Below are 19936 nucleotides of genomic sequence, written 5' to 3'. Positions count from 1 at the left end.
ACATATAAATATATATAATTAATATAGGTTCGTGAATCCGAGGCCAACCTTGCACTTGTTCAATGACGTTATATGTATTTTTACTACGAAATACAGTATGGTGAGTTTCATTTGCCTTTTTACCCTTTATATTTTTGGGACTGAGAATACATGCGCTTTTATAAATGTTTGACGAAATAGACACAAGTAATTGAAACTACATTCTATGGTTGAATTATCGAAATCGAATATGCCCCTTTTTATTAAAGTCTGGTAATCTAAGAATTAGGGAACAGACACCCTAATTGACGCGAATCCTAAAGATAGATCTATTGGGCCCAACAAGCCTCATCCAAAGTACCGGATGCTTTAGTACTTCGAAATTTATATCATGTCCGAAGGAGGATCCCGGAATGATGGGGATATTCTTATATGCATATTGTTAATGTCGGTTACCAGGTGTTCACCATATGAATGATTATTTTTGTCTCTATGCATGGGACGTATATTTATGAGAACTGGAAATGAAATTCTTGTGGTCTATTAAAATGATGGAAATAAATGATTATGATAAACTAATGAACTCACCAACCTTTTGGTTGACACTTTAAAGCATGTTTATTCTCAGGTGTTAAAGAAATCTTCCGCTGTGCATTTGCTCATTTTAAAGATATTACTTGGAGTCTTTCATAGCATATTTCGAAGAACGTTGCATTCGAGTCATTGAGTTCATCAAAGATTATTATTAAATCAATTTATAGTTGGATAGTGGATATTATGAAATGGTATGCATGCCTGTCAATTTTCGATGTAAAGAAAGATTGTCTTTTAAAAACGAATGCAATGTTTGTAAAATGTATCATATAGAGGTCAAATACCTCGCAATGTAATCAACTATTGTGAATCGTTTATAATGTATATGAACAGGTCCTTTCACATGATAGGGTAAACTAAAGACGTGGGCTTGGCTTACGCAAAGGTTAAAACTTTATAATCAAGTGCTCATGATAAGTGTATATTATTACGAAGCTTTTCAGAAATCTCGTGGCCTAACTTACGATGAATGTTACTTGAACTTGATGTTTACAAACTAGAACCTAGACATGTTAATGTCTACAAACAGATGAAACAAAAAGAACTTTTTGATGTCACTCACAGTTGAACTTGACATCTTACAAACAGTTTATTACTTAGCAATTGCTATACGCAAACTTTTGAGATTAAACCTTAGCGGTTTATTCAGATAAACGATTTTGAGAAATGATTTTCGACAAACAATTTATGGAAACTGTTTTATGAAATATACGAGAACTATTTACTCAAATCTGTAGATTTACTCAACTTTATGTTGATCCATTTTGCATGTTTTATCTCAGGTATTAGTTGCTTCCTCTGTAGAACATTACTGTTATGTAGAAGTCAAGTCAAGCATTGGGACCAGAGTTAATATGCCGTTAGTGGATTCGGATGGGGTATTACATTTGGTATCAGAGCTTTGGCTATAGGGAATTAGGGTACATTAGTGTGTCTAACCGTAGGGCGCATTAGTGGGTCTAGTCTAAAGCCGTGTACTTAGAATGACTGTTATACGCCATGCTTGCACTGTTTGCTCTACTATACTACACGTAGGGCTACATATTATATATCACATGCATATACGCATCTATACCCATAATGATATAGATGGTGTATCTCACCTTGGGGAAACCATAAGTTGGCCCGTATTTTCTTTATGGATATATATTCTGGAAACCCAAAATGCGATTTTTCGCTATGGTTTGAGGACTTATTTTGATTATATATACCCCAATATAGGAATCTATTATTTAGAAAAAAGCTTCAAATATGCAACTAAAAGAGGCATGTTATGTTTTTGGTTTGGTCATGTTTGCCTCTCACCAAACAGAGAAAAAGAACATTTGATCACAAATTCTTAATCAAACATTTCCGATGGTATCGGATTTGGTGATTGAGGTGAGAACCAAGGTTCTTGATTTGTTACGACACTGTTGGGTGTTATGTAACCCCCATCCTTTTGACGACGTCGCAACGTGCTGCACTATAGAGGGCCACAATGGTTATTTTCCATTTGACCTGGGATGGGAAATAATATTGGTTAAACCGGAATGCATGTGTTGTTTTTGGTCTTATGAGTTGCGTGTTTTTACTGAGCGACTTGAGTTTAACTAGATTTGTCTCAGCAGCTACCATACTTCATGCCTTGTATAATAGCTATCGTGTGCTATGTTGTATGTAAAATAGTGGTATTGTATGATTGTAAGATATTGTATGAAAAGTTTAAGCGTGAAGTATTAATGTATTTAATTTTTCGTGATAGAATTGTAGTAGTTAATTTGTGTATTAGCTATTAAGTATGAACTTTAACGAGTAGGTACTACCCGAAGTACAATTATAAAATTCTAATATGAAGAAAAGGATTTTATAATAATAAGTTCATATTATGCTACAAAATACTATTGACTACTCCTAATATTCTATACGATTAACTTAACTCTTTTGGCTATTTTTGAAGGAAATGGCACCGACTACCAGATAAAACTTGAATATGAGCGAGAAAGAATTCCGTACTTTTCTCACTGTGAACATAGCCGCAGTGCAGGCTGCGTTGCACAATAATAATCACTCAGGGTCTAGCAGTGGAACTAACTCCACAAGAAACCATGTAGGATGCTCCTACAAGGCTTTCACTGCCTGTAAACCTCTGGAGTTCGATGGAACTAATGGACCAGTCAGACTAAAATGGTGAACCGAGAATGCCGAATCTGTGTTCGCTATAAGCAAATGTGCTGAAGAGGATAGGGTGAAATACGCCACACATACTTTCACAGGTAATGCGTCAACATGGTGGAACACCTATCTTGAGCAGGTGGGACAAGATGCTACTTATGCACTACCGTGGTCAGCATTTAAACACATGATGAATGAGCAATACCGTCCCAGGAATGAGGTCAATAAACTCAAGACAAAGCTTAGAGAATTACGAACTCGTGGATACGATATCACCACATACGAACGACGATTCACAAAGTTGTCTCTATTATGTTCAGGAGTGTTTGAGGATGATGAAGAACAGATTGACGCTTATGTGAAAGGGCTACCAGAGAGGATTCGGGAGGATGTAAGTTCATATGCGCCCACCTCAATGCAGAAAACAAAAAGAATGGCTCACAAACTCATAGGCCATATTGAGGGAAGAATTAAAGAACAGGCGGCCAAGGAAGCCAAAATGAAACAAGTCAAGAGAAAGTGGGAAGAAAACAGTGACAGGGGTCACCAATACAACAACAACAATCACAACATCAATCACAACAACAATCACAACATTAATCATAACCACAATCGCAACAACAACAATCGTAACCCCAACAACAACTACAACAACCGTCCCAACAACAATAATAATCGCAACAACAACAACAACAACAACAATAACAACAATGACAACAAGAGGCAGAAAATTATGTGCCAAAGGTGTGAAGGGTACCATCCAACTGGGTACTGTTCGGCATCATGTACCAAGTGTAATAGAAAGGGTCATGGTGCGATGAATATATATATATATATATATATATATATATATATATATATATATATATATATATATATATATATATATATATATATGTGAAGTCTACAGATCAGCGGCTAACAGAACAAATAATTCTGCCATTACTTGTTTCGGATGCAGAAAGCTGGGCCATTACAAAAGTGCGTACCCAAACCAAGGGAATAATAATGGGCAAGGCCGTGGAAGAGTCTTCAACATTAATGCAGCAGAAGCGCTGGAAGACCCGGAGCTTGTTACGGGTACGTTTCTTATTGACGATAAACCTGCTTATGCTTTATTTGATTCGGGTACGGATAGAAGTTATATGAGTAGAGATTTTTGTGCCAAACTAAGTTTCCCATTAACACCTTTAGATAATAAGTGTTTACTCGAATTAGCAAACGGTAAATTAGTTAAAGCCGATAAAATATGCCGGAACCGAAAAATTAAACTGGTTGGCGAAACGTTTAAAATTAATTTAATACCAGTAGAATTGGGGAGTTTTGATGTAATAATCGGCATGGACTGGATGATCAAGGAGAAAGCAGAGCTCTTTTGTTACAAGAATGCGATTCGTATTCTGCGCGAAAAGTAAAAACCCTTAATGGTGTACGGAGAAAAGAGCAACGTAAAGTTAAATCTTATTAGTAGCTTGAAGGCGCAAAAGCTAATAAGAAAAGATTTCTATGCCATTCTAGCACACGTCGATAAAGTCAAACACGAAGAAAAGAACATCAATGATATTCTCGTCACAAAAGAATTTCCCTATGTATTTCCGAAAGAATTACTGGGACTACCTCCACACCGATCCGTTAGATTCCAAATAGATCTTTTACCAGGAGCTGCACCAATAGCTCGTGCTCCTTACAGACTTGCACCCAATGAAATGAAGGAATTACAAAATCAATTAAAAGAACTACTGGAGCGTGGTTTCATTCGACCAAGCACATCACCGTGGGGAGCAACTGTTTTGTTTGTCAAGAAGAAGGATGGAACGTTCAGGTTGTGTATCAAATACCGAGAGTTGAACAAGCTTACCATCAAGAACCCACTACCAAGAATTGATGATTTATTTGATCAACTGCAAGGTTCGTTGGTTTATTCGAAGATTGATTTACGTTCCGGTTATCATCAAATGCGGTTGAAGGAGGATGATATCCCAAAGACTACTTTTAGAACGCGTTACGGTCATTATGAGTTTATAGTTATGCCGTTTGGATTGACTAACACACCAGCTGTGTTCATGGACCTCATGAACCAAGTGTGTGGACCATATCTTGACAAGTTTGTCATTGTTTTCATCGATGACATACTTATTTACTCTAAGAATGACCAAGAGCACGAAGAACATTTGAGAATGGTGCTAGAATTGTTGAGGAAGGAAGAACTGTATGCTAAGTTTTCTAAGTGTGCATTTTGCTTGAAAGAAGTGCAATTCCTCGGTCACATAGTGAGCAAAGAAGGCATTCAGGTTGATCCGGCAAAGATTGAAACCGTTGAAAAGTGGAAAACCCCAAAAACTCCAACGCACATACGCCGATTTTTAGGACTGGCTGGTTACTACAGGAGGTTCATCCAAGACTTTTCCAGAGTAGCGAAACCCCTGACTGCATTAACGCATAAAGGGAAGAAGTTCAAATGGAAGGATGAGCTAGAAAATGCGTTTCAATTATTGAAGAAAAAGTTAACTACGACTCCTATATTGTCATTACCCGAAGGGAATGATAATTTTGGGATTTATTGTGATATTTCAAAGCAAGGTCTCGGTTGTGTGTTAATGCAATGGACGAAGGTGATTGCTTATGCGTCTAGACAATTGAAGATTCACGAGCAAAATTATACGACTCACGATTTAGAATTGGGCGCTGTTGTTGTTGCATTAAAGATGTGGAGACATTACTTATATGGGGTCAAATGTATCATATATACTGACAACAAAAGTCTCCAACATATATTTGATTAAAAGCAACTGAACATGAGGCAGCGTAGGTGGGTTGAGCTGCTAAATGATTATGACTGTGAGATTCGTTACCATCCAGGAAAGGCAAATGTTATAGCCGACGCCTTAAGTAGAAAGGAAAGGGAACCTATCTGAGTAAAAGCTATGAATATAATTATTCATACTAACCTTACTACTCGAATAAAAGAGGCTCAACAAGGAGTTTTGAAAAAAGGAAGTTTGAAGAATGAAATACCCAAAGGATCAGAAAAACAGCTTAATATTCGGGAAGACGGAACCCGATATTTGAATGAAAGAATGTGGGTACCAATGTTCAGGGATTCGAGGAAAGTGGTACTTAATGAAGCACATAAAACAAGATACTCAATACATCCCGGAGCAGGGGAAATGTACCAAGACCTCAAGAGACACTTTTGGTGGCCAGGTATGAAAGTCGATATTGCCACGTATGTAGGATAATGTTTAACTTGTTCTAAAGTCAAAGCCGATCATCAGAATCCATCAGGTCTACTTCAGCAACCTGAAATCCCGGAATAGAAATGGGAAAACATTACCATGGATTCATTACTAAATTGCCAAGGACTGCAAGTGGTTATGATACGATTTGGGTAATAGTCGACCGTCATACCAAATCAGCACACTTTCTGGCAATGAAAGAAGACGATAAGATGGATAGATTGGCACGATTATACTTGAAGTAAGTCGTCTCCAGACATGGAATATCAATCTCTATTATATATGATCGTGATGGCAGGTTTATTTCAAGATTTTGGCAGTCGTGACATCAAGCATTGAGACCTCGTCTAGACATGAGTACTGCCTATCATCCACAAACCGATGGGCAAAGTGAATGGAAGATTTAGACACTTGAAGACATGCTACGAGCATGTGTTATCAATTTTGGAAATGGTTGGGATCGACACTTACCATTAGCAAAATTTTCTTACAACAACAGCTACCACTCAAGCATTGATGCGGCACCGTTTGAAGCACTTTATGGTAGGAAGTGCAGGTCTCCGATTTGTTAGAGAGAAGTGGGGGATAAACAGATTACGGGTCTGAAGATTATCCAGGAAACTACTGAGAAAATCATCCAGATTCAACAAAGGTTGAAAACAGCCAGGAGCCGACAAAAGAGCTACGCGGATCTTAGAAGAAAACCTTTAGAATTTGAGGTTGGTGACATGGTCATGCTTAAGGTATCACCTTGGAAAGGTATCATTCATTTCGGAAAATGGGGAAAACTAAACCCAAGGTACATTAGACCATTCAAGATTATTGATCGTGTTGGGCCGGTGGCTTATCGACTTGAATTACCTCAACAACTCGCTGGTGTACATAATACCTTCCACGTCTCGAATTTGAAGAAATGCTTAGCTAAAGAAGATATTGAAAGGACCCGTTCATATACATTATAAACGATTCACAATAGTTGATTACATTGCGAGGTATTTGACCTCTATATGATACATTTTACAAACATTGCATTCGTTTTTAAAAGACAATCTTTCTTTACATCAAAAATTGACAGGCATGCATACCATTTCATAATATCCACTATCCAACTATAAATTGATTTAATAATAATCTTTGATGAACTCAATGACTCGAATGCAACGTTCTTCGAAATATGCTATGAAAGACTCCAAGTAATATCTTTAAAATAAGCAAATGCACAGCGGAAGATTTCTTTAACACCTGAGAATAAACATGCTTTAAAGTGTCAACCAAAAGGTTGGTGAGTTCATTAGTTTATCATAATCATTTATTTTCATCATTTTAATAGACCACAAGAATTTCATTTCCAGTTCTCATAAATATACGTCCCATGCATAGAGACAAAAAAATAATCATTCATATGGTGAACACCTGGTAACCGACATTAACTAGATACATATAAGAATATCCCCTATCATTCCGGGATCCTCCTTCGGACATGATATAATTTCGAAGTACTAAAGCATCCGGTACTTTGGATGGGGCTTGTTGGGCTCGATAGATCTATCTTTAGAGTTCGCGTCAATTAGGGTGTCTGTTCCCTAATTCTTAGATTACCAGACTTAATAAAAAGGGGCATATTCGATTTCGATAATTCAACCATAGAATGTAGTTTCAATTACTTGTGTCTATTTCGTCAAACATTTATAAAAGCAGTGCATGCATTCTCAGTCCCAAAAATATATATTGCAAAAGCATTTAAAAAGGGAGCAAATGAAACTCACGCAAAAATCAATTTTAGTATTTGTATCCATTTCATAAAACAGTTATAAAGCAGCACATGTATTCTCAGTCCCAAACATGTAAAGAGTAAAAGGGAGCAAATGAAACTCACCATACTGTATTTCGTAGTAAAAATACATATAACGTCATTGAACAAGTGCAAGGTTGGCCTCGGATTCACGAACCTAAATTAATTATATATATTTATGTGTTGGTCAATATTTGTCTAACAAATTAGGTCAAGTCATTGTGTACCACAATCTTAATGCTCGAGACTAATATGCAAAAGTCAACAAAAGTAAATTTGACTCAAAATAATTTCCAAAAATTTATACATGATTAATATATAGTTTAAATATCGTCGTTTTATATTTTAAAATATTTTTAAAAGATTTATTAGAGTAAATAATATAATTTCTTTATTAATAAATAAAATTTTATATTATATTTATATAATAAAATATACTTTTATATATATTAAGTAATAAAATTTATAGGGTTCATTTAATATTATAAAGATAATATGATACGTATTATTAAAGTAAGTTATTACACGTAGTAAAATATGTTTGTATCAAATATTTATTTGATAAAATAATATCTATAATGATAGTAAGTAAAAGTTGTATTATTTTGTAATAATAATTATTATTATAAAAATATCAATATTTATAATTACTAAGATGACATTATGATAAAACGATAATTCTAATTATGATAACTTTAATATTTATGATAATTTTTAATATTATCTTTAAAATAATAATTCTATTTAAAATAGTAATAATAATAATAATGATATTTTATAGTAATAATGACATTTCTATTAAAATGATAATTTTTGTTAAAATGATAGTTTTAATACTAACGATAATTTTAATAATAATAGTAATGATAAAAAATAATAAGAACGATAATTTTATCAAAATCAATATCTTATAATATTTAATTTCATCATGATACTCTTACCCATTATTTTCTAATCGTTTCGTTTAATAGCTTTTAATCGTCTTTTATATCGTGTTCGTAATAATGATAATAATAGTAATCAAAATAATTAGGTGTTATAAATATTTGTTTTAATTACACTAATATTAATAATGATAGTTACTATAACATTATTAACGATAATACTAATAATTATCTTAATGATAATATAGTAATAATAATAATAACAATAACAATAACCATTTTTAAATAATGATATATATATATATATATATTAATAATGATAATAATAATAATAATACCAATAATAATAATTATAATAATAATAATAATAATAATAATAATAATAATAATAATAATAATAATAATAATTGGATAATAATAATAATACTAATTATAACTTTAACGATAATAACGATAGTAATAATAAAAAAAATAACAATTTTTAATGATAAATCCTTTTATTGATAAAGATAATAATAATAATAATAAGATAAAACTAGAACGACGATAATAACGACGATAATAATAATCATTTTTAATAATAATACAAAAATTCGATGGACTATAACTTCAAATCCGTTCATCGAAATCATTCGATATCTAAATGAAAAGTTCTTAATTTTTCGCTAGCTTTCCAACGACATGCATATCTTATACCTTATCTCAGTCGCATATATAACTAATTCAGGATTCAACATAACCTAACTAAAGGCAATATCAAAAGTACAAACATGCATAATCCTATATACTCGAGCACTAGTCAGGGATACACTATTAGTATGTAAAAGTTAAATTATGAGTACTCACGTATCAATATTGAGATTCAATATTGCAGGAAAGGTACGTAGACGCAACGGAGATGATAAACACTATATTGACCTCACGAGTATACCCATGAACCATACCAATCACCTCCATAGCTATAACCCATAATTTCCTTAATCCAATCCCACTCGAAAAACAATTTCGAAATCACTCGGACAGCACTCTGACGTAATATTTTATGTATACTAATAATATCTTGAAATAATACGGAGTAAATATATATATGTAAATCGATTGAGAGAGTTTAGAGAAAAATATTTTCAAGTTTCTATGAAATAATAAAACCTATTGAATTCTATTTATAATAGATTTTTGAATTATTAAAGTATGAATTATTAAAGTGAATTATTAAAGTATGAATTATTAAAGTGAATTATTAAAGTTTGAATTATTAAAGTGAATTATTAAAGTATGAATTATTAAAGTGAATTATTAAAGTATGAATTATTAAAGTGAATTATTAAAGTTAAAGTAAAGTAAAAATAAAGTAAAGGTAAAGTTTAAGTATAGTAAAAGTATAAAACTATGTACGTATAATACGCGTATAAATATATATAATATTAATTTAAATCGTTATATATATTTAATAAAATAAAATATAAATATCGTTATCTTTATCATACTGGTTAAGTAATGAGTTGTCAAAAGTGTTTCTAGATATTTATAAAAGTTATATACGTTTTAATAATAAAGTTCTTTTTAAACTGAAAACATTTTTGTACGTTTGAAACTAAATCAAATAAATATAATAATTTTGTTTTCCAAAACCAAATATATTTTTAAGAATCATTTGGTTTAAAGGTTAAAATAATGGAAATCGTTATATCATAAAATGTTTTAAAAAAGTAGAATCATATATATTCATAATAGGTTTCAAGTTTTTAAATTACAGTTTGTTGGTGAAGCATGAGATAAAGTTCAAAGGTTAAATAAACGTATGAAATCATCTTAATGAAAAATATCGAGTTACTTAACTTGTCGATATCCAACATCTAAGTTATTTACACTTCACGTTCTTACTTATAAATCACTTTACCATTTTCCGAATGTTGTCAAAAAGAATAGATTTCTTAAATCACAGTGGACCTCATAACATAGACCCGTAATCATATCATAATGTATCTGATAAATCAACAATTTGATATTATCTTATAATTCCATCGATAAACATATTGAAATAAATACGATCATGTAAAGTATTATACGTTTAATACTTTATTAATATTCTCAAGTTATAATATATATATATATATACATATATATACATATTTATTTATATATAACGGTTCGTGAATCGTCTGAATTTGGTCGAGGTTATAATGAATGTATGAACACAATTTAAAATTCTTAAGATTTAACTTAACAAACTTTGCTTATCGTGTCGGAATAATATAAAGATAAAGTTTAAATTTGATTGGAAATTTCTGGGTTGTCACAGTACCTACCCGTTAAAGAAATTTTGTCCCGAAATTTGAGTGGAAAGGTTGTGAATGATAATAAGTATGTTTTCATGATGCATACAGGCTGAAAATTAGAGTTTTATCATCAGCGAATAATTTGGATAAACAATCCATTTATATGAAGAGTACGAATGAAGCTAACATAGAAGAGTGAAATGAGTAAGTGTAGATTCATCTTATCATTTGACGTAGATATGATTGATTTCCAGATTTCAAGGGATTTGAAGAAAATCTTTGTAATAAGATTTGATTCTCCGGTAACAAAAGGAATTAGGATCCGCTTTAAATGCGATCGTCCATTTTAATTGTTCTGTCGGAGATTTTCTTATAAATTCACCTCCTTCCTTTTCTTACAACTCACACCTTCTGTTGATGCATTTTATGCAAGTCCCTAGACATCTACCCACGTCCATTGCAGGTACAACAGTTTACAGGCCACCATGATCGTTCGTTATTATCCTATCCGTGTTTGTATGTGGTTACAGCAACTGTAGGAACAAGATGTGGATGTTTGACTATGTTAGACTTAGTCAGACGTCCAAGTGAAGCCTCACTCGTACGGCTAACAGGCTCATACGCACGATTGATGCTGAGCTAAGTCACAATTACAACCTAAATGAGAAGACACGAGTGAGTGATCACCCGTACGGCTGATGAAGCCAACTCGTATGTGTGATGGATGAATCGTACGGGTGAGTCAACATCAGGGGTATATAAAGTCTTATGTTCTTCATTTTTAGGTTAAGCCTCTCATTTGTTACACACACTCAGATCTGGTGAGCTCCTCCGATTCTCTCTCAACCCAAATCACCCAGGTGGTGAATAATAGCTCTAGGTGTTGATCTAATCATACTTGATTTAGTTGTGGTATGACTAAATTAATCACAAAAAGCTTAACCTATTCACTAGAGGGTTTGATTCACTTATTCCGTCATTGTGTGAGTTAAATATGTTGATTTCTAAGTTCCTAGTCATGTTTCATCACCTTCTATTCTTTCCCCCTCAACTCATATTTTAAAGTATTCATCAATATGCTCCATCCAGTTCTGATTCTCGATATACTTATAACTTTCGTATCGGTCATTCTTCTTTTTCATCTACCGCCGGAAGAATCTATTTACTTCTACTATACTCTTGGGTTTATAGTGTTTCTAGTTCTCCCGTGTCTTTATATTGCTATATGCATCGATATATATGGTTTATAATTTTTGGTTTGTCGTTGGGCTTTATATCTTCCCTTATATTTCAAAGTCTCTGCTTCTGTCTTCTATAATCATTATCATTCACAGTTAATGCTCTCTTTTATTAGCTGCAATTTATACCCTAATTTTTATTTCGGAGTTTTGTCCTTTCGTTTCTTCTTCTTGCGATTAAGCACCGCTTGTAATGGTCTAGAATTCACAAATATGATTTTTGGAATGAACATTGTTAATGTTCTAGGAAGGAAATTGTGATGGCACGATCTTGACTTGTGAAATTACTAGAATACCTTGGAAAAGGCCGAATCATCAAGAAATATTTTCTTGATATTTTAGAGGTTAAATAGAATACAAGAGTCGTATAACATGGAACATGATGATGTTATGATCTGTGAATCATCACGTTCCATTTAGAAACTCAGCATGAATTACTATAATATAATCACGTTGATCAAGTGTCATTATATTATACTAACTCATGCTTCAGTTTCCAACACTACTTCAAAAACATTCATATTTTAAACTCAAAGGTTTACAGAGTATAGGAACTAAACAGTTTCCTTTTTGATGTAATACAGATAGCGCAAAGAGATAAATGATTCCAGATAAGAATAGTTATGGAAATATCTTCAGAAATATGGAGGATATTTATAATGAAAGATACGATGATATCTTAGAATATCTAATATCATAGGATGATGAAGAATATTGTCTGTAAGGGTTTAGTATCAGGAGCAAGGTATTCGTTAATGACTTCAGCAGATAATGAATCATTTGGATTCTTTGAAGGCAGGTTCAGTATTTGTGATTTGTCCTCAGCCTCCTTCATACTTTGCTCAATCCGTTTTCCAGTTCCAAAACTTCTCTATTTCTGAGCTTTGTTAATACACTAATCTTTATCATCAAACTTTTTATTGCTAAGGTCGTTTACAGTTTTTGTTGCTTCATCAGCATTTCGAGAACTAGTTCGCGGTTCAGAGTGTTTTTCAGAAACTTCACATTCGAAGTATGTAAGCCTTGGAAATAGACGTTATGTATAACTGTTGGCGTCAACATGCTGTGAGATTTCAAAATACTGATTGCTAACTCCCAATGATTCGTATGACAATTCTCGTTACAAGAGGCAGATGAGTAAATGATGAGGTTTCGATAAATATAAAGATTCTTCGGAATGCCCAAGATCAGTGAAGTTGTTGGTAAGTTTATTGCTAATGTGGTGGAATATGAAAGGTTCTCCGGTAACAAAAAGGTAATCACATATATCAAAATTATGATAAGGCTACTCCGAATGAAAAAATCGAAGTTGTCTTGCTGGAGCTATGATATAATTTGCTACTTTGCAAAGGAATTGCAAGGTTATTTTTGCTAATAAATGCCAAAAGATCTGACACAGATATGTGTTGAATTATGACTTTGGTTTCGAGAGCTTTTTAAGTACATAACTGTGGGTAATATGTGGTTGGATCATCATCTCGATTGCTCATTATTTGAAGTGTCTTCAGAGATTTTCGAAGGGTTTGAACATAGATTGTAATCGTTTGTATACATTTGATGTTCTAACACACTTTTGAAGTCAAAGTATAGTTTGAAAGATGTAGGAATCTAAAAGTAATGGTACCGGTTATATCTCGAATTGAATTCTGAGATTTTAAAATCAGAATACTTAATTGGGTTTGAATGAGTATGGTTGTTTTGATTTCTATGAAAGAATGTATATTATTGTGAAAGTAGGAAGTATAATTGATAATTTGCTTAATCTGATTCGAAGAATGTAACATATTAATTGTGAATTTATATATATCTCTCGAGTATTACCTACCCGTTAAAAAAATTTCACAATTAATATTTTGTACATAAGAATTTTATTACAGTCTTTATGAAAATATATATGTATATATTCTCCTCAGATGTAACATAGATTTTAATGAGTTAATACTAAATTAAACTCATTCGATTTACGGTTGGAACTAGAATTGAATAATTCCTTGAAGGTTTAGAGGTTACATAAGTATTTCTTCAATAATATTGAAATTATGAATCAATACTTCGTTATTTGTTGAGATGTGATGTTGGTTTTCGTTAAATTCTTGTTAACTTCGCAAAGTACGAATGATGTTATCTGAAAAGTTTCGGTTACATCAATGATGAAGTGTAAAATCAAATATATACTTGATTTATTAGGAATTGGAATTTGTTGAATTGAGACAGAGATTGTAGTTAACGATGGTTAAGTCGCGGGTGAGGGACGTACATTATTGCATATTTGTAATATGAATTAACTGAGTAGTTAAGATTCACACACAATAGCTTAGCACGGAAAGATTTATTTTTTATTTCAAAAAAAATATATATATATATATAAAATATATATATAATTTCTTCAGAGGGAATGAGTTAATTCTTCATAACTTGTTGATACAATATACACGTTATTGATTCGTAATGATGTCCACAGTGATTCTTGAACTGACGGAGTTTGTGATGTTATAGGTGTTGTTGATTCTGATGTTGACTGTACTGACGATGCTGGTGACGTTGACGGTACTGTTGATGCTGTTGGTAAAACAAGTTTAACTTGTTAATCACACACCATTTTTGTCAGGGTTTCTACTCTTCCTTCTATCATTTTGGTTCGCTTAACTGATTTATGGTTAGGGCTAGATTAGATAATCTCTAAGACTTTAGAGATTATATAATCGCCGCGGAATGTTTCTCCAATGAAGTTATGAATTAATACTTCGTCAGTTATTGTTGTTGGTACTCCTTGGTATCTATGGTGCGTATGACGTTGATGCTCGTGGGACAGATTGTGAAGTTGAGGTTTACAACGCGGTTGTGGTTGGAGGTGGTAATGGTACTGTTGGCGTTGATGATGGTGGTACTGGTTATGCTGCTGGTGCTGCTGCTGGTGTTTGTAATCTCTGCACCATATTCTCCAAAGCGACTACCCGAGCGCGAAGTTCGTTGACTTCTTCTATTATTCCAGGATGATTGTCGGTCAGAACGAGCGGATAAATAAAATCTAGAATTTGATGTAGTATATAATCGTGACGAGATACCCTGGAAATGAGAGAGAAAATGGTGTCTCGAACAGGTTCGCCGGTAAGTGCTTCAGGTTCTTCGCCAAGAGGGCAATGTGGTGGATGGAAAGGATCGCCTTCTTCTTGTTTCCAATGATTGAGGAGGCTACGAACCCATCCCCAATTCATCCAGAATAGGTGATGACTGATTGGTTGATCCATTCCGGTCACATTGCTTTCGGAGCTTGAGTGAGATTCCATTTCAGAATCCGAGTGACTTGAACTGATGACAAATTCCATTTCGTACGATTGGATAAAGGATTTTCGATATAAAAATGATTTTTCGGCTATCGGGTGGTATTCTATTTACATAGGATAACTATATATAGAGATCAAAAAATTTCATAGATTACGGAGGAATTTGCGGGGTATGTCAGGTAAAGTTTAAAGTAACAGATACGATAAGATATGATTTAGCAGATATGCTAAGATATGAAGTTTGTCTATACACTACTCATGCAATTAATGTAGCAAGACGTGTCTAGACTAATAATGATAAGCAGGTAATTTCCTATGGATGATAAGCAGATGATTTCCGACTAGAAATGATAAGCAAAACTTTTGACATGCAGACACGGTCGAAGTCCAGACTCACTAATGCATCCTAACGACTTATTAGTTAGACACACTAATGCAGACCTGGTTCGCTAAGACCACCGCTCTGATACCAACTGAAAGGACCCGTTCATATACATTATAAACGATTCACAATAGTTGATTACATTGCGAGGTATTTGACCTCTATATGATACATTTTACAAACATTGCATTCGTTTTTAAAAGACAATCTTTCTTTACATCAAAAATTGACAGGCATGCATACCATTTCATAATATCCACTATCCAACTATAAATTGATTTAATAATAATCTTTGATGAACTCAATGACTCGAATGCAACGTTCTTCGAAATATGCTATGAAAGACTCCAAGTAATATCTTTAAAATGAGCAAATGCACAGCGGAAGATTTCTTTAACACCTGAGAATAAACATGCTTTAAAGTGTCAACCAAAAGGTTGGTGAGTTCATTAGTTTATCATAATCATTTATTTTCATCATTTTAATAGACCACAAGAATTTCATTTCCAGTTCTCATAAATATACGTCCCATGCATAGAGACAAAAAAATAATCATTCATATGGTGAACACCTGGTAACCGACATTAACTAGATACATATAAGAATATCCCCTATCATTCCGGGATCCTCCTTCGGACATGATATAATTTCGAAGTACTAAAGCATCCGGTACTTTGGATGGGGCTTGTTGGGCTCGATAGATCTATCTTTAGAGTTCGCGTCAATTAGGGTGTCTGTTCCCTAATTCTTAGATTACCAGACTTAATAAAAAGGGGCATATTCGATTTCGATAATTCAACCATAGAATGTAGTTTCAATTACTTGTGTCTATTTCGTCAAACATTTATAAAAGCAGCGCATGCATTCTCAGTCCCAAAAATATATATTGCAAAAGCATTTAAAAAGGGAGCAAATGAAACTCACGCAAAAATCAATTTTAGTATTTGTATCCATTTCATAAAACAGTTATAAAGCAGCGCATGTATTCTCAGTCCCAAACATGTAAAAAGTAAAAGGGAGCAAATGAAACTCACCATAATGTATTTCGTAGTAAAAATACATATAACGTCATTGAACAAGTGCAAGGTTGGCCTCGGATTCACGAACCTAAATTAATTATATATATTTATGTGTTGGTCAATATTTGTCTAACAAATTAGGTCAAGTCATTGTGTACCACAATCTTAATGCTCGAGACTAATATGCAAAAGTCAACAAAAGTAAATTTGACTCAAAATAATTTCCAAAAATTTATACATGATTAATATATAGTTTAAATATCGTCGTTTTATATTTTAAAAGATTTATTAGAGTAAATAATATAATTTATTTATTAATAAATAAAATTTTATATTATATTTATATAATAAAATATACTTTTATATATATTAAGTAATAAAATTTATAGGGTTCATTTAATATTATAAAGATAATATGATACGTATTATTAAAGTAAGTTATTACACGTAGTAAAATATGTTTGTATCAAATATTTATTTGATAAAATAATATCTATAATGATAGTAAGTAAAAGTTGTATTATTTTGTAATAATAATTATTATTATAAAAATATCAATATTTATAATTACTAAGATGACATCATGATAAAACGATAATTCTAATTATGATAACTTTAATATTTATGATAATTTTTAATATTATCTTTAAAATAATAATTCTATTTAAAATAATAATAATAATAATAATGATATTTTATAGTAATAATGACATTTCTATTAAAATGATAATTTTTGTTAAAATGATAGTTTTAATACTAACGATAATTTTAATAATAATAGTAATGATAAAAAATAATAAGAACGATAATTTTATCTAAATCAATATCTTATAATATTTTAATTTCATCATGATACTCTTACCCATTATTTCCTAATCGTTTCGTTTAATAGCTTTTAATCGTCTTTTATATCGTGTTCGTAATAATGATAATAATAGTAATCAAAATAATTAGGTGTTACAAATATTTGTTTTAATTACACTAATATTAATAATGATAGTTACTATAACATTATTAACGATAATACTAATAATTATCTTAATGATAATATAGTAATAATAATAATAACAATAACAATAACCATTTTTAAATAATGATATATATATATATATATTAATAATGATAATAATAATAATAATACCAATAATAATAATAATAATAATAATAATAATAATAATAATAATAATAATAATAATAATAATAATAATAATAATAATAATAATAATAATAATAATAATAATAATAATAATAATAATAATAATAATAATAATTGGATAATAATAATAATACTAATTATAACTTTAACGATAATAACGATAGTAATAATAAAAAAAATAACAATTTTTAATGATAAATCCTTTTATTGATAAAGATAATAATAATAATAATAAGATAAAACTAGAACGACGATAATAATAATAATCATTTTTAATAATAATACAAAAATTCGATGGACTATAACTTCAAATCCGTTCATCGAAATCATTCGATATCTAAATAAAAAGTTCTTAATTTTTCGCTAGCTTTCCAACGACATGCATATCTTATACCTTATCTCAGTCGCATATATAACTAATTCAGGATTCAACATAACCTAACTAAAGGCAATATCAAAAGTACAAACATGCATAATCCTATATACTCGAGCACTAGTCAGGGATACACTATTAGTATGTAAAAGTTAAATTATGAGTACTCACGTATCAATATTGAGATTCAATATTGCAGGAAAGGTACGTAGACGCAACGGAGATGATAAACACTATATTGACCTCACGAGCATACCCATGAACCATACCAATCACCTCCATAGCTATAACCCATAATTTCCTTAATCCAATCCCACTCGAAAAACAATTTTGAAATCACTCGGACAGCACTCTGACGTAATATTTTATGTATACTAATAATATCTTGAAATAATACGGAGTAAATATATATATGTAAATCGATTGAGAGAGTTTAGAGAAAAATATTTTCAAGTTTCTATGAAATAATGAAACCTATTGAATTCTATTTATAATAGATTTTTGAATTACTAAAGTATGAATTATTAAAGTAAATTATTAAAGTATGAATTATTAAAGTTTGAATTATTAAAGTGAATTATTAAAGTATGAATTATTAAAGTGAATTATTAAAGTATGAATTATTAAAGTGAATTATTAAAGTTAAAGTAAAGTAAAAATAAAGTAAAGGTAAAGTTTAAGTATAGTAAAAGTATAAAACTATGTACGTATAATACGCGCATAAATATATATAATATTAATTTAAATCGTTATATATATTTAATAAAATAAAATATAAATATCGTTATCTTTATCATACTGGTTAAGTAATGAGTTGTCAAAAGTGGTTCTAGATATTTATAAAAGTTATATACGTTTTAATAATAAAGTTCTTTTTAAACTGAAAACGTTTTTGTACGTTTGAAACTAAATCAAATAAATATAATAATTTTGTTTTCCAAAACCAAATATATTTTTAAGAATCATTTGGTTTAAAGGTTAAAATAATGGAAATCGTTATATCATAAAATGTTTTAAAAAAGTAGAATCATATATATTCATAATAGGTTTCAAGTTTTTAAATTACAGTTTGTTGGTGAAGCATGGGATAAAGTTCAAAGGTTAAATAAACGTATGAAATCATCTTAATGAAAAATGTCGAGTTACTTAACTTGTCGATATCCAACATCTAAGTTATTTACACTTCACGTTCTTACTTATAAATCACTTTACCATTTTCCGAATGTTGTCAAAAAGAATAGATTTCTTAAATCACAGTGGACCTCATAACATAGACCCGTAATCATATCATAATGTATCTGATAAATCAACAATTTGATATTATCTTCTAATTCCATCGATAAACATATTGAAATAAATACGATCATGTAAAGTATTATACGTTTAATACTTTATTAATATTCTCAAGTTATAATATATATATATACATATATATACATATTTATTTATATATAACGGTTTGTGAATCGTCTGAATTTGGTCGAGGTTATAATGAATGTATGAACACAATTTAAAATTCTTGAGATTTAACTTAACAAACTTTACTTATCGTGTCGGAATAATATA

Source organism: Rutidosis leptorrhynchoides, chromosome 1, assembly GCF_046630445.1.
Source record: "Rutidosis leptorrhynchoides isolate AG116_Rl617_1_P2 chromosome 1, CSIRO_AGI_Rlap_v1, whole genome shotgun sequence".
NCBI classification, from domain to species: Eukaryota; Viridiplantae; Streptophyta; class Magnoliopsida; order Asterales; family Asteraceae; genus Rutidosis; species Rutidosis leptorrhynchoides.
Note: the sequence above shows the minus strand (reverse complement) of the source record.